This window comes from Chlamydotis macqueenii, chromosome 2 (genome assembly GCF_036417535.1).
Source record: "Chlamydotis macqueenii isolate bChlMac1 chromosome 2, bChlMac1.mat, whole genome shotgun sequence".
Lineage (NCBI taxonomy): Eukaryota > Metazoa > Chordata > Aves > Otidiformes > Otididae > Chlamydotis > Chlamydotis macqueenii.
Window position 1 is genome coordinate 92788370 of NC_141557.1, and position 17187 is coordinate 92805556.

At 44.4% G+C, this 17187-nt stretch overlaps 1 long non-coding RNA gene across 1 annotated transcript in view; it reads left to right on the forward strand.

The window, feature by feature from the left end:
- The first annotated feature begins 6823 nt into the window (after positions 1-6823).
- LOC147601726 (uncharacterized) overlaps positions 6824-17187 on the forward strand; it is a 284880-nt gene continuing 274516 nt past the window's right edge. The window contains exon 1 of the long non-coding RNA XR_015257656.1: positions 6824-6907. This is a non-coding gene — a long non-coding RNA (uncharacterized LOC147601726). The remainder of the gene's footprint in view (positions 6908-17187) is intronic.

Below are 17187 nucleotides of genomic sequence, written 5' to 3' on the forward strand. Positions count from 1 at the left end.
TGAAATAAGTTATTCCAGCAAATCATCCAATTCTTAGTGGTAAGCACCTTCCTTCCTACACTGGTTCTCTTCTGCTTTCATGTGAGATGCTTGAAATATCACTATTTTAAATCAAAACCATTAGTATATTAGTACCTTTACAGTGATAAATGTTTACATTATCCTCTTTCTTGAGGAAGGCAGTAATGAATTTTTCATGTCAAAGATAATATAGTCACCCATGGATTACATTACACTGTTGACAAAAAAAAACTAGATTAAAGAAAACTATTTTTAGCTTCTTAAAAACAATATTGCCTTAAAAAGCATGATGAAGCTGAGGGATGGAGTGATGGGACACTGTCACAAGCAATTCTCTACACAGTGAGTGACTGTAATAACCACTGTTACTATTAATCATATTTATCATATCCATTGCAATAGGACAAGGAGTAATGGTTTTAAAATAGTGGGGAGTAGATTTAGATTGGAAATTAGGAAAAAAATTTTTACAATGCGAGTTATAGAACACTGGAACAGGTTGCCCAGAAAGGTGGTGGAGGCCCCATCCCTGGAAACGTTCAAGGCCAGGCTGGAGCAACCTGATCTAGTCTGGGATGTCCCTGCTCCTTACACGGGGGTTGGACTAGATGACCTTTGAAGGTCCCTTCCAACCCTAACCATTCTATGACTCTATGATTCTATGATCTGCACTGAGCATTTTACTTTTAAAGAACATTGTGAGGAGAGCAGTGACAATACCATGATCATCATCCTCAGTGGATGGCACATGTCACAGCCATATCAGTCTGCCAGTAGGATCTCCTCAGCTTTCAGACCCAGCAGGGTGGCCTACAGAGTTTGGGGAGCTGTAGACTGGGGCAGAAAATGGACTGTCCTTGGTATCATTGTTTCAAGCCCATGAATGAGCCCTTTTTCACAGGGGATGAAAACTCAGGGCTCAGAGCAGGTCCACAGGGAAACTCTCTGAGCCTTGCTCCATATCAGCTTTGCTTAAGTCAAATGGGCAGAGTGAAGCTTAGTCAACAGCAGAGCAGACACAATGGTGACAATATATGTGTAAGGGACATGCAATCCTTATGCTCTTGGCCTATGATTGGAAGAGCGACTGAAGAAATAGCATCCCACAACCTGACCATGAACAGGAACAGTGTGAATTTCCCTGTCTTAGCAGTACATTATTCTTACTGTTCGCCTAAAGTTTGGGCAAGGTTGACACAGCAACCCCTTTTACCTTGTTGTCCAACATAGATCAATTTATGAGTAAAAAGAGAGAATTTGCACATATGTCACTTTTAGGTCCTATTTCTCCTCTTTCCTCATCATCCTATCTCTTCAAACCACAACTCTTCCCATGACATGCCCATCCAGCGCTTCCCATTTTTCAAGTCTGTTGCACACTGATCTAGTGCCTTGCTCCTCACTGGGTTTCTGTAGGCTCATTGTTAAAAAAACCCACTGCATTATTTGGAGGCAGAACACGAAAACCCAACCAAATAATTGCAACAATTTTCCCCCTTTGGCACTGTTTCACAGGGCTTGAAGGAATTCAGCAGGACCTAAGCATTCAGATATAGGCTGCACCTTTTCCCTATGATAGGCAGAGACTTCTGACTGTTCACAAATATGCTTGAAAATTAATCCATTGCTTTACATTTGAGTAAATATGGTGTATTTTTAGCCTTCCTGGAACCTAACATCACTGCTTGCAGACAGAAGGTGCTGCCATATTCCTGCAAATATTTTTGTTCCTGCAGAGTTAATCACAGTATCAAATCAAATTTTACTCTTCTCTGGCACCTGATTTGCACCCATAAGCCAGCAACTAGACACGATAACCCAAGTGAAGGGACAAAAGCCCAACTACAGCTTGAGCAGATGAAGAGAAACCTGCACTTTTGAAACTGCATGTCACAGACAAGAGCACTGTCCTCCCTTTGGCAAAGGAAACCATCCTGAGGAAGAATTTATCTAGTGACTGACAGGCAGCAGTGGGCTTCTATGAGCCTAGAAGATAATATTTTGGCTGCATCATTTCTTCTCCTTAGAATCTCTCTCCTGAAGAGCTCTGTGCTGCACAGCACTTACCAAGGTAACCAGTAATGAGGTTGCATTTTGATCTTGTTTACACTTTGTAGTGGTTTTCCCTGTATATAAACCTTCTTTTATAGACTACAAAGGGCGAGTACTCTCTGATCATTCAGCTAAGAGGTTTTGCTTTTGATACGGAGCCTTCCTGTGGTGCTCATGCCATGTCTGGTCAGGAGGCAAATCTGACTCTGTATCTGGTTGCTCTGGAGCATTTGTGCTTTAAACATCACCTCACCTTTGTGTTTGTTAAACCTAGAGTACTGCAGAGCTTTCATTTGTAACCCCAGCTGGGAAAACTGATGCTTATCCCGATAGCAGAGGTGGTATCTTCACGCCTGCTGGTTTTTATCAGAGGACTAGATGTTACAACCATGCTTGTGTCATGATGAGACAGGAGAAAGGAACCACATAGGAAAGGGAACCTAATCCAGGACTTCTGGCAGGAAAGCATGCACCCTCACCATGCTGACCTTGCCCTTAATGAGAAACAAGGCTGAGCACTGCAGTTCTGATGCAAGGCAGTAATGTCAGATGGCCATGACCTTCTCTTTGCTGATGAATGCTTGTTGACCAGGAAATGGCCACTCTGCATTAAAAAAAAAAAAATTTCTAAATTATAACTGTATGTCAAGTTTCTAACCAAAATATTGCAGATATTTAAGGAAAACACAAAGATGGGATTAAGCAGATATTCCTTGACTGACCCCTTACCTAGATCTAGCCTGATGAGAAAGCCATTGCCAGCACAGCCACACTAAAATCTAGGCAGGGGTTTCCGAGGGTTACACACCTGCACAACCGTGTTTTCATTTCCCTCCTCGAAATGAGGCCTGATCAGAGTGTAGATACACTCTGTCCCATGACCCAAGAGAAATTAGGCTGGGGATGCCTGAAGGAGCTGTCTCTTTTCTTTCTGTCAAAGCACTAAATTGTTAATGCTGTGTTAATAAAATCCATTATGGTTATCTGAATAAATCTTTCTGTAATTTCATAAATCACTTAAAAATTGTGTGAACTCAAATGTGCTATTTCTTAGTTAAAACACATAACAACTGACTAATACGCAGGCAAGTAACACTGCTAGTTAATGTAGTTTAAATCCAAAGGGCACGTGGGTACAGAAGTTGTCATCTGAGGATCGATGTCATTAGAACAAAAGATGCTCATCAGCTGTCGTGAATTTATGAGGGTGTGGGAGTGGATTAAGAGAGGGATTTCGCCCCTTCAGAACATCTTGCATTAGCAGAAAGTAAAACTTCTGGGAGTGAGCACTGCGGCAGCATTTAAATTGTCTGATCTGAAAGTGCTGCTTCCCCTTACCTATCACCATTTCCTGCAGCTTTACCTCGTCAGCAAGGCAGCAGCGAGCATGTCCGGACAGCCATTACCGAACACAGCTCGGGATGTGTGAGCATATATCATGTGTCTTCTTCATTTTGCTCCAGCTGAACTGCCATTTCGGGACAGGGAGTAGAAGAGGAGGAACACTGGACAACATTTAGGCTGCCGGTGTGCTGGTACTACTGCTTCCCCTGCTGGGTCACTGCATATTGCTGTTTCTTTGTGCTCCTTTCAACTGTGTCTCAAGAAGAGCTGCTCCTACTTAGAACAACTTGACCTGCAGGTTTTGGCAAGTAGTGCCCCAGTTTTTGGGTTGGATTCAGCAAGAAGGGATCTACATGGAGCTTTCCCCCACTCCCCAACTAATAGACAGCTGCAGGCTGGAATGATAGATCGCAGAAAATATAAGCACTGGATGGACAATGCCATACTGGGACGATGTTTCTTGTGCCTGGTCTGGGCATCATCTTCTCACAGGACAGAGCTTTATCTCCAAGGTGAACTCAGCTACAGCAGGATGCACAAGGGAGCTCACTGTGTTCCCTTGATGAAAGGGATACCTTTTAAGTATTGTCATCCAGAACAGTGTCGAAACAAGGAGAGACAAAACCTATTGGAGAGGGCACCATCCCCATGTATACAGAGGCACTGTGGCACAGCAGGTTCAGTAATTTTCCAAATCTCACTTCAGGATGATGTGAACGAGCCAAGGGAGCCATGCCTGGGTATACAAGTGTAACATGATGTGCCCGGTGCTCAACTAGACAGCTGGTTTCCTGAGGAAGGTCACTAAATTGGACAGAATTGAGTGATAAGAAAAGATATTTTAGCAGCTGGCAAGGGGCAGACAGTAAGGCAGACCCCTTGGTGCCATACAGCGATGCCTCAGTGACAAGATAGTTCTTGGTTGGCATTAAAAAGAGCAATATGTTCTGAGACAGCCTCACACCTCTCCTACACCTTTCTGCAGCCAAGAAACTGCCTCATGAAATTATTTTTGTACACCTGCATAGAAGTGATTTGGGATATTATTAAGAGTCTGACTTAATCATCAGGATTTAGGGCATGGCTAGGATTTCTCCAAGGTGATAAGTCAGAGTGTACCAATTAGAAGGAATCATGTGCAGCACCAGCTTGATTTAAAAATCATCTTAAGTGAATCAGAAAGCAGATGTGCATTTAGTTGATAACAGCCAGGAAATTAAGTCTCTAACCTCAGCTAAGGAGGCAAGGTGGAGGAGAAACAGAATTAACGAGCAGCAACACCTTGTGGCAAATCTCTAGGGCAAAACCACTTCTTTCAAAAGTAAATTCAGTTGCCAGGAATTGAAAGTAAATCCTGGGGGAAGTCCATATGGGACCTGAAGTCTCCTGTAACCCGGTTGTACAGTTTGTTACACTACATTTACATACATACAAGGGTGGGAAAATGATCTCCCCAGAACATACACACTTATGGAGATGGACCTCTCCAGAAACCTCACAAAAGAGAAAGAGAATGAAGCTGGGTGGAGGGGATCAAAGGGTTGACTGAGCCTGCCAGTAAGCAGCAAGAGCAGGGCTATGCTGTTAAGGAGCGACAAGCTGGGACCCAAGGGTGACCCAAGCACAGTCACTGCCCTCAACTCGATGGGGTGCAGTCACACCATCCCATAACAGAGTAGGTAGGTGACAGTGACATTTTTCCAATCATCTGGTGACCAACAGATGAGTGACGGCACTGAATCAGCTCCAGAGCTCATTCTGGAGGCAGGAGACAGGGTCAGACACAGGACTAGGGACAAAACTACCTACAATCTACCTGTAATGCAGGCCCAAGGTTCATCCAGAAGACAGGACTGGAGGCAACATTACCTACAACAAAAGGTCCAGGGTCTTTCCAGGAAGCTTGGTCATGATGGCAAAGGACAGAGCTGGGCTCAGGCATACCTATATCGTAGCTCAGGCCAGGACATGGTTCCTGGGCATGAGCTTAAATGGCACTCCTGGGCCCATGGACAGAAGATGTGGGTGGGAGTCCCTCATGAGACTGACTGGGGTCGTTCAAGTCCATTGGAGTCATAGCAGTGGGAGACTCCCTCCTGCAGGGGATGGAGTTCCCCATCTGCTGACCTGACCTTCAGTCTAGAGAGTTTTGCTGCTTGTTTGGGGCTCAGATACAGGATATCACAAAGAGACTGCTGAGGGTCATCCACCCCTGAGAGAAAGAGTAGGGAAAATGTAGCATCCACTGCTGAATGGTGGAAGTCGTGATGACAAAAGATGTGGAAAAGGTCAAGGTACTCAATATCTTCTTCATGTTGCTCTTAACTGGTAAGGTTTGCCTTTAGGAAACCCAGGCCCCTGAGACCAGTGGGAAATTCTGGAGTGAGGAAGACTTACTGTTGCTGGAGGAGGAGGCTCCCAGGCTAGGGAGTGTAAGAAAAATCAAACATACACAGGTCTTTGGGACCTGACAAGTTGCACCCGTGAGTCCTGAGGGAGCTTGCTAATGTCATTGTAAAGCCACTCTTGATTATCTTTGAAAGGTCACAGTGACCAGGAGGGGTTCCTGAGGACTGGAAGACAGTAAAGGTCACTCCTATCTTCAAGAAAGACAAGAAGAATACTTTGAGAAACTACAAGCTAGTCAGCCTTACTTACAACCCCTGGGAAGGTGATGACCAAATCCTTCTGAGAATCATGTCCAAAAACCTGAAGGACAAGAAGATGATCTGAAGTAGTCAGCATGGATTTACGAAAGGCACATGATGCTCATCTAATCTGACAGCCTTCTGCAATGACATGACTTGAAGGAAGAGCACTCTATGGTGTTCATCCTGTCTTTAGCAAAGTTTTTGATATTGTCTCCCATAACACCCTCACTGATATATGGATGAAATACAGCCTAGGTAAGTGGACAGAGAGTTGAACTGGTAGTTCAACTGGTAGTTTTGCTCAACAGGTTGTGGTCAGCAGCACGAAGTCCAGGTGGAAGCAAGTCAGTAGTAGTGTACCCCAGGGATCGACAGCAGGGCCAGTACTGTGTCCAGCTCTGGAGCCCCCAACGTAAGAAGGATGTGGACCTGTTGGAGTGAGTCCAGAGGAGGGCCATAAAGATGATCAGAGGGCTGGAGCACCTCTCCTATGAGCACAAGCTGAGACAGTTGAGGCTGTTCAGTCTGGAAAAGAGAAGGCTCCAGGGAGACTTCATAGCAGTCTTCCAGTACCTAAAGGGGGCTTATAAGAAAGATGGGGAGAAACTTTTTAGCAGTGCCTGTGGTGATAGGACAAGAGGTAATGGTATCAAAGTAGAAAGAGGTAGATTTAGGCTAGCTATAAGGAAGAAATTTTTTACAATGAGGGTGGTGAAGCACAGGAACAGGTTGCCCAGAGAGGTGGTGGATGCCCCATCCCTGGAAACATTCAAGGCCAGGTTGGATGGGGCTCTGAGCAACCTGATCTAGTCAGGGATGTCCCTGCTCCTTGCAGGGTTGTTGGACTAGATGACCTTTGAAGGTCCCTTCCAACCCAAACTATTCTATGATTCTATGATACTGTTTAACATCTACGTTAATGACCTAGGTGACTGGACTGAGTACACCCTCAGCAAATTTTCAGATGACACAAAATTGGGAGGAGTAGCTAATAAACCAAACAGATGTGCTGCCATTCAGAAGGACCTTGACAAGCTGTAAAAATGGGCTAACAGGAATCTCAGAATGTTCAACAAAGGGAAATGCAAATGGAAACTCCTGAGGAGGAATAACCCCATGCACCAGGATAGACTGTGGTCCCACCAACCGGTAAGCAGCTCTGCAGGGGAGGACCTTGGGGTCCTAGTGAACAACAAAATGACCATGAGACAGCAATGCACCCTTGTAGCAAAGAAGGCCAACCAAAGAAGGATCCTGGGCTGCATTAGAAAGAGCACTGACAGCAGGTCAAGGGGGTGATCCTTCCCCTCTCCTCAGCACTGATGAGACAACCTGGAGTGCTGAGTCCAGGTCTGGGTTCCCCAGTACGTGGACTTACTGGAGTGGACTTACTGGAGTGGGTCAAGCAAATGGCAACAAAAATGGTAAAGGGCTCCAAGTTTCTGACATACAAGGGGAGGCTGAAAGAGTTGTGACTGTTCAGCCCAGAGAAGAAATGGCTTAGGGAGATCTTATAACTGTGTGTAAGTACCTGATGGAAGGCAGTAAAGAAGATGGAGCCAGGTCCTAAGTGGTGCCTGGTGACAGTACAAGAGGCAATGAGGACAAATTTAAACCAGGAAAGCATAAGAAAAAAACATTTTTTACTGTGAGACTGGTCAAATATTGGGACAAGCTGCCCAGAGACATTGTAGAGTCTTTGTCCTTGGAGGTATTAAAAATCTGACTGGACACAGTCTTGAGCAACCTGCTAACAGTTCTGATCCTGAGCAACCTGCTCTAATAGATACTGCTTTGAGCAGAAGGGGTTGAACTACAAGATCTCCAGGGACTTCTTCCAACCTCAACCATGCTGTTCCTGTGCCCTCAGGGCCCTGACAGAGGGAAAGCTGACACAACCCTGCAAAGAGGAGAGCGGCTTAAGGGAAAAAAAAAAGATGCTTGTTTTCTATACCATTCTTCCAAGTGGCTCTCCCGGATGAGTTATTACACTGGTGGCCTAATTAAACCACATCCTTTCTATCTTGTTTTTCTTCCTTTGTGGCTATGAAAGACAATGCTTTCATCTGAGTAGTGTCGTTCCAGTTCTAAATCTTCTCCTAAATCCCTTCCAGGACTACATACAATATTCCCTGTTGCTAGAGGGGGCTACATTAAAATAGGATTTTAATTAGCAGAGAACATTTTCTAGACCCCCTCACCCCCCTTGAGGCTGTCCTGCATCTCTAAGGGCATCTGTCTATCCATTATTTACAACTGCTCAGGCTCAGAGACCTTCAGTGGGGATCATGTTTCCAATGAAGCAAGGTGTCCCCAAAACCTTTGATGGCAAGTTATAAGGCTCCAGAGAAAGGATCACACTTCAGGTGAGAGCTTCAGGGCCCACCTTTCAAAACAGGGATGCCAGCCTTGCAAAAATGAAATGTGTGCCTGGAAGGGCCGCATTCATATGAGGCTGGATCCTCACTCACTACACATGTGACTGCCCTGAAGGCAATAGACCTGTGATGACACACAGCGATCTGCTTGTTTGCTGTATAATTTATGTTTTGGTGTTAATGACTGCACCCGCTTTTACAGATTTCAGTTCCTTCCATAAGCTGAAGGATAAGAAGATGCCCCTTTGTGAAATACAGCTTCGGACTTCAGCAACAGCACAAAGTCAAAATAAGTGAAAAACTATGTGAAACAGTGTAACTGGTTAAAAAGACCTGTTCCCAAAGCGAGCAGGAGGAAGTCAATATCGACTGCCAGTTTGTCCCAAAACATCGGATGCTCTTTCGGGACACAGCACTTTTTTTCATCACGCCACAGCACAGTTGTGGTCTGTAGGGAACAAGTAAGAGAAAATGAGCAATGAAAGTAGCAATTTCTCACCTGTGGGAGGGCAGTGATACCGAGCGCCAGGTCACAGCTCTGGCTCTGCAGGAGCTGTGCTGAAATTTCCTGCAAAGTTTTGTGGAGAATGGGTTTTTTTCTCTTGACTTATTCTAGGTAGAAGTGACAAGGCTTCCAGCCACACAACATTTCCTCTGAATGCATGTAAGCATCCTCCTCTTTTGGTGAACTACTTACTTAGCATTTGCCAGTAAACGTGAAAACTCCAGGAGCTTTTTTTCTTTGCAGGCATTGTTTCTTCAGTTCATTATCTATTTATAGTTCTTGCCTGTGATCGATATTTGTATTTAACCTTGCATTTCTTAATTTGTAGGTCAGTCTACATTTACTATGGTTAATTTATTAGGGCAGATCCTTCTTCTCAGTCAGCTTCTTAGGGGAGGAAAGTGTATTTAGGAGCTGTAAATCATTCCAAACAGATCTCATCCAGTAACCTTAGTAACTGAGTTATATACTGGAACAAGTAATATTTTTATGGTGATATTTTTTTCAGTGTGAATAGTGGGAGAATGATGATAAAACAACACATTTGGGGATGGAATTGCCAATAAAAATTGCTATACAAATGGTAGCCTTGTTTCAGAGCAAAACTCTAGCCAATCTTCTTCCAGAATCTCTGTAAATTGTCCCAGAGCAAAGCTTTTCTCCTGTCTACACAGTAAGCTAGTTTGTCTATTACTGGATCTTGTAAAGCAGAATCCAAGCATATTGTATAGAACCTTGAGTCACAAGCTTCGTTAAACTGTAATGCATGCTGCTTTGATCAAAAGGATCACATGAATTGTCACTTCCATCAAACAGCACTTTCTATGACAAAGAGATGAACGCTTTAAAAGACACCAGAAAACTTCCTGCCATATCAAGATAATCCTGAAGGCCTAGATAAGCATCAGTTCTCTGCATGGCACTACATCTAAAACTGCCACTAGAAATATCCTCATCTGGCCAGGAGACACCCAGACTGCTGACTTCAGAGTTGTGATTGCTTCCTCACTCAAGGGTCTCAGATGCCTGGAGTCAAGGTTTTTGCAAATACTCCTTTCTTGAGCTTAACACCTGGTCTATGCCCTATGGAGAAACCAGACCTTTAGCTATGATCCACAAGATGGCTGATCTGAGGGGTGGCTTCAGAACATGCTTAACTCATGTCACATGCTCAGACATCACTCTCTCTTCAAAACAAGTGATGAGAGGAAAATGGGGACTTCTCTTACAATAGGCAGGTGGCCAGAGCCCCATGGCTTTTCCCCCCATGACTGTCCTAGCAGGCAGGAGACCTCAGCTGAGAGGGAGGCAGACCCACACATGTCACCTCTCACCTCCAGTCCACACCTCCTAATTTGTGGGGATTTGATCCCTTCCAGACAGATGAGGCAATTAAACCTTGCCTTCTTGCCTCAGGGAAACAGCTCTAGCCATCACCCCCAGGAACTCTGTTTTTTGAAGGAAAAGCTAGAGAAGCAGCTTCTGGCCCATGAACACCACAACTCCTGAGGGATGGAGGTGCCACTCCCCTGCCCCACAAGCACTCCCCTAGGCTCAGCCACCGTTTCGGTCAGTGTAGGCCATTTGCTCAGCACGCTGGCCCAGGAGGCACCACCAGAGGTACAGGAGTTTCCTTGCACATAAATGTGTAACACAGGGTTCCAGATCCTGGTTTTCTCGTCTCAGCATTATATGTTGCAACCTCTGACTTTTAGACATAGCAGTGCTTTTTTTGGGTCTAGCTTGATGAAGCTTTTCTCAGCATGAGGCTTTGAATGCAAACCACAGCCACAGCGACTCTTCACAGACACAAGTACTCTGCTAAATCAGCACTAAGTTAAGTTTCATCACAGGTTGTGTCATACCACTGCGTCCGGGCTGAAACAGTTTGCTATTCACTACTGTGGCCCTCACAAGGACTGAACAATTATTTGGGCCAAGAACAGCAAAATGCCATGGAAACTGAAGTGGAACATAATGTGTTCACACAGGGCAAGAGTCATTGGCTTTCTCTGCAGAGGAAGCGCCATCAGCTCTTGAATAACAATAGGCAGTCAGGACTTCATCTCCTGCCTCATCAGAAGAACAGACCCTCCAGCAGGGTCAGCCTCCTAATGCCATGCTCATCCAGGCAGACTGAAAGGCTTGTCAAGAGAGCACGTGGAGAGGCTCTAATCTGCTTTTGATAGCACAGGTACTTGGCATGAAGTTCAGGATTACCTCCTGCGTGAAGATCGAGTCACTTGTGACTCATGTAGCAAAATATCCACCTATACCATCTCTGGGACACCAACTTTTCCCTTCAAGCTCATTTTGGTGCCACCCCCAGTTGGCCAGCCTGCCTTGGACACATACTGAACCCCACTTACCTTCTCTGAGTGGAGATAACAAGTTTCACCAGGCACAACCTATATGAGTCACAACTACAGTGCAAGGTCTCTGCTAGATAGTGAGGTTCAGCGGCTTGGCTGGAGGACTGAGCTTCCCTCGGAAGAGCCACCTCGTGCTCCTGTCACTTTCTGGTTTTCTATACTTGTCATCGTCGGCATGAGAGCATTAATACAGAGCCCGGGGACTGTCTTCAGCAAAGGGTATCATCAACTCCTGCCAGGCACTTTTGGCTGATGCAGATTTACACAATGGCCTTTTAATAATTTTTTATCATGAATTTCACTTTCTATCACTCCACTCATCTACTCAGTTGTCTTTGTGGTCGTCTCTGGGTAGGAGATGAGCACCATGTTTGAAATCTGAAGCAGATAGCAGGATCTGTGTCGTGTCCCTGCAAACAGCAGGTAGCAGGTGAAGCTGCGGAAGGCGTTGAGCAGTAGAGACAAGGCAGAAGGAAGCAGGAGGAGAAAGAGTAGCATTAGAGGTAACATAACTTTTCTAGTTGGAATAGCATGGCATGCTCAGTGGCAGAAATACACAGAAGCACACCAGCTGTTTCTTATGTGCCGGATGATGGCAGACAGAAATTGCAGCAGCTGAGGGCATTCAGCACCTGGAAAAATTTGACTCTTCGAGTTTCAAAGCCAGCTATATATATCTTTCCTTCCACAAAAAGGGAATCCAGGAATTTCTTTCAGAGACCCGTAGCAGAAATGAGGGTGACTGGGGTAACTTTTAAATGTTGGTCACCAGCCTCAAAGCTTTTCTAAGAGGTTTTATTTTTCTATTTACTTTTTTTTTTCCCCTGTAAATATGGGACTGAATTGTATTTCACCATATAAATGTCACAAAAACCTTTCATCAGACCACTTGAAGTATAGCTCTCCCATGATACCAAAACTGTGAATTAAAGTTTGCTTTTGGAGAGCTCACAGAGAGTCTTGGCCCCTGTCTGCTAAATACATTAGGTTTCCAAAGAATTTCACAAGCTGTTCCAGATAAGTGCACAGTAAGTAGATGAGGCAAATAGACTTATGACTTCTCTTTTTTCGCAGCCAAGTTTTTAATCTCAAAAGTTACAGCACAAAATCACTTGGACATTTCTGTTACCAGTGACTTCTAGACTGTGCTGCTTTTCAGCAGCACATCAACAAATTACTGAAGAAAGGACATGGCAGCACTGGTGTGGCCACAGTGCCACAGAAACCAGTAATGTCCTCACATAGTATGGGGCATAGCTTTTGCGGATGGGGCACTGGAGACATTTGGGTTTCTATCATTGTTTTCAAAGCTCACAAAGTCAGGCTGGGATATTCATGGTCATTTTTCTGCTACAGCTGGGGAGCTGGAGGAGGGGAGGTGGGAATCAAGGCAGAGGGGTCATTTCTGAATGTGAGCTGACCCAGGTGCTGGTGCTTTTGTTCAGCCTCTAGCAAGGGGTGCTAGCAACAGAGAGACTGCAGCTCGGAAATTTTAGTTCCTAAATTCATTCACTCATGATCAGCTCTGAGAGCACAGAGGTTACATTTATATTAGTTTAATATTTATGAGCCATGAAACAAGATGTTTCTGGTGAATAAAAGGTGAATTTCTACGTGAGCATGTAAAACTGAACTCTGTTTGGCCTTAATATTTTGAAGATAAAGTGTTGAACTTGAACCCAGAAGAGGAATTTGTGCAGACCCTCCTGACCAGAAAGCTGACAGACGCTTGCCCAAGTGAATTAAATTACCGTCTTTAACCTCTTGGTGCTGCTACTGACACTGACATCACCACTTTGCTGCAAAGAGTCCATCCCCTTCATCAAGAAACACCGACTCCTGTCATCAAGGGATTCATTAGTTTGAAATGAGGAGCTCTGACCTGATTCGGACTTCTTCATAACCCTGACCTCATTGTTCAGTATGAAGCAATCCCATTATTTTAAGTGCTCCCCTCTTGTCAAATGGCCTCCCCCGTTACTCTGATGTGCCTGTTTTCGGACGTGTCCTTCATGTAAGAAGCCAAATAGCTCCTGTTAATTTAAACACTTTAAATACTATGATCTACCCTCCTGTTTCCTTTCACATCTCCCAGGAAAATCAAATCCAAAGAACAGCAAAACCTACTTTATCTGGCACACCTGTCTGTCCCCCATTGCAAGTCGCGCCAACTCTCTAGCGAGGAGAAGTAGGGCTTTTCCTGCTGTTTTCAGGCAAAAGCAGGGAAGCACAGTTCCTCTTGCAAGAAGTCTCACAGTACCCATGCAGCTGAGGCCTCAGGCCACCCTGCACAGTGCAGGGGTGCAGGGGTGTCTGCTGGAGGGGTGGGTGGTGCAGCTCAGGGGTGTATTTCTAGCATGTCCACACTGACTTTAGCTTCCCAAGGGCAACCGGTGACAAAATGTAGAATGTATATAAGTCCAGTCTTATTAAGAACAGCTTATTGATCACTACCTGGCATGCAGTTAAGCTCAAGGCTGCCGTCTGTCCCCTGTGAACCCATACTCAATAGATGTGGACTTCCCACTAAGAGCAGGGGTGCTGTCTGGCAAGGACCGGCAGCCCATACCTGTGTGCCCAGCTACCGTGGAAATGGCACAGAGTATTTGCAGTCAGCACTCCACACCTAATAATACTTCAGCACCTCTTTAACTGCTTTGTCCATTTTTACCCATTTGTAACCCTCAGGCTCACGATGACAAGTAGATGGTAAGTGGAGCTTGTAAATTAAAAACCTACATGCTGCAGGCTTTTAGCATTAGAAGACCTCAGAGTTCCCTTAGTACATACTGTCTTCCATTAACATCAACTCTGTTGTCAGCAGGTAAATCTGGTGGTATTATTTGCCTATTAAAAAGTCTATCACAGGCTTCAATTCACTAGCACTATCACTTCCCAGTGTTAGAGAGCAAGTTCAGAGGACTGCAAACATCTGAAAGTGTTCTGCCCAAGGAAGATAAATGTCTGGGTTTAAATCAATGTTTGGTCACAGAGAACTAGAAAGGACTTAAGAGAAAGAAGAAATTAAATCTGTTTGTCCTGGGATAAACGAGTTGCTCTTAATGGGCTTTTCTGATAACACAGAAGAGGCAGTCGTGTTCAACTGCAGCCTCAGGAGGTAAGAGCTGTATTCTCATCTCAGCTCAGCTATTGATCTGCTGCGTGGCCTGGGGCTTGCTGACATCTCTTACTCCGGGTTCTCTCAGTTGATGACAGGACCAGGGACCAGAACAAACCAAATGTATTTGAACAGCGAGGACAGCAATCTAAGGGGCCGCCTTTAAAACATAGATCAAAAACTTTGATTTTTTTACAGCTTTCTTCTGGCCTGTATTGTTCTCTGGGAGACTATTTTCTCTGCAAGTCTTATCCAAATAAGTTTATGATGATGAATAAAATGGTGATGCCGTTCCCTTTCCGGTTGCAGTCATGTTTTTGAGAAAAATGGAGAGAACACTTCCAGCAGCTTTGAAACAATGGAAAGTGGACATCAGCTTGAATGCATGATGTGAAAAAAAATGGAAGCTTTGCACTTTAAATCTTACATTTTCTTAACTTTTCCATGGGAATATTATGTGTCCCACAAAAAAATATTGTGAAGAGTAACTGGAGTATCACTAGGGCAGTCAATCATTTTTACAGGGGATGAAGTTGGGCCACGTTCTGTTATGGACTTTGAAGATCTCAATTACCATGTAAGTACAAAGTGCTGCTGAAATGTCAAACACGTGTGCCAAGCCTGGCAGGGTGGGCTGAATCAAAGGCACAGGGCAGAACACTTCTGGAGTGCCGAAGTAATGATTGGTGCTTTCGGGTATGTAAAAAGTACAAAATAAACCCCAGTTCAAATAAATAAGATCATCTTTCTTATGAAAGAGAAAGTGATATTTAGTATTTCTCCCTCAAGGCTTATAAACAGCTGCCACTCAGGCAGAATAGATAATACGACTTTCAGACTAATCCATGAAATCAGGAATTGGAATAAAAAGCTTTCCAAATGTTGTTTTTCCTTCTGGCTACTTTCACTGCTCAGTGTGGTGGCTCCACTGCAAAAGGGGGCTGTCTGCCCTCTGCAAGAGGTGTTCACAAATTGCAGAGGAAGAGTCTGCCTAAGAGGGGAAGGTAGAAGGATATGTTAGATAGATAGAGATACACATGCAAAAATCACTGAGGATCAGTTTATGAATATGTTCTGGTGTTATTAAAGTCTCCTCAGGCATTAATGGCATCCCACACTAAAACCAGGTAGATTTTGTCTTTGTTGGCAGTGATCAAATTCAGTTACTGAGCAAATTCAGAGGATTGAAAAGCCACACAGGTCTTTGCTAACTGCAGACTTTTTTTCTCGGTAACTTCATGAATGCACTAGAACTTGCCAAAAGCCTGTAGCTGTGGTAAATGTGGACCCCTCATGCTCCTCTTAAGCTGGGTACTGGACCTTCACTTCAGACCAGCAGCTCCTTCCCGCTTTGGCCTGCTCTCCAGTTATTTTGCTCTCCTAACTGCTGCTGCTCTTGGTGTATGGAGCAAACCTCACGCCTGCCCGGGGTGGGAGCATGAGCTCCTCAATGCTAGTAGCTTCAGGGATGGGCATGAGAGCTCCATGTTCCCCCGAACTGTGGAGAACCATTTTCCAGAGTCTTCTGGAGCTTTTAAGGTTTGGGTGGGATCAAGGAGGGGAGATGACAAAGCTTATGTTTTCAGCAGCCAACCTGCTTACGTGTGTGGAGAAGCATCACGACAGGGAAGGCCAGGAGTGCTGTGATGCTCATGTTACCACTCAGGCATCCATATTCTGCCTGCTTCTCTGTACCAGAGAAAGGCACAAACACAGAAAAGCAGAAAACAGCTAATTAATTTTCTCAGTTGGCCAGGGAACCAAACTGGTGTGTTTCGGAGAGAATCGCAGCCTTCAGGCGGAAACTGCGGGCGAGAAGGATAAAAAGTGGTGAAGTAAGGTTTTTCAGAAGAAAACTAACTTACTGGTGTACTGTGAAAAATTGATAAGTAGTGTCATTGCAGCATTCAGCTGAATCACTTCCCAACAAGCTCTAGAGCAAGCAAGCAGAAAGAGATTGAGTCTCCATTTTCTCTGCTGACGGATGTAGATAGAGTTTCTTCCTAGGTCAAAAGTGGAGAACAGGACTAGAGCAAGTTGGGAGCAAATTCAGTGCATTTAGGAGCCTTCCTTTGGTATCAGAGCAGTCATTTGCTTTCCTCAACTTTCTACACCTTTCTGTCTACTCCACAATGGTCATACAGATGTTTAGAGAGGTTTGAGCTGGTCTTCGCAAAGTCTGCATTTGTGTAGGAGCCCGAATACTTGTGCATGGGAAGTATCATTCCTTACAAAGTCACCCTTTACCTCATGATCAGAACCAGTCATCACCCATTCAGGGATCTGAGCCCACACATTGAAACTCAGGTGACCAGTCACGGCCTGGGCTGCATGAATAGTGAGTCAATGAAGTCTGCAGAAAATCTACTGAGGAATATTTGGTTGGACTTTCCAGAAAGGAAAGACTAGAGATGGCTAGAGACTACATATTACTTAACAGAAATAGGTCTGTGCATAACTCATGAATAAGAAGTGAATAATTCATCATTACTTGTGTCGTCGTTTAAACAAACCTGATGCAGTCGTGTGGGGAAAGGGAAGCCTCTCATCTTTTTCTTGCAAACTAAGCAAATTAAATCCAGGAATTATGGAGAAATTATAAATGCAGAAGCCAGGGTGGCATGGAATAGGAGAAATATTTAATTATAATTGTACTTTACATATAAAATTCCAGAATGTGAATATTTTTCTTTCCTTTTGTTTTTGTAGAAAATCTGGCTAGGATCTTTTAATTACCTGCAGCTTA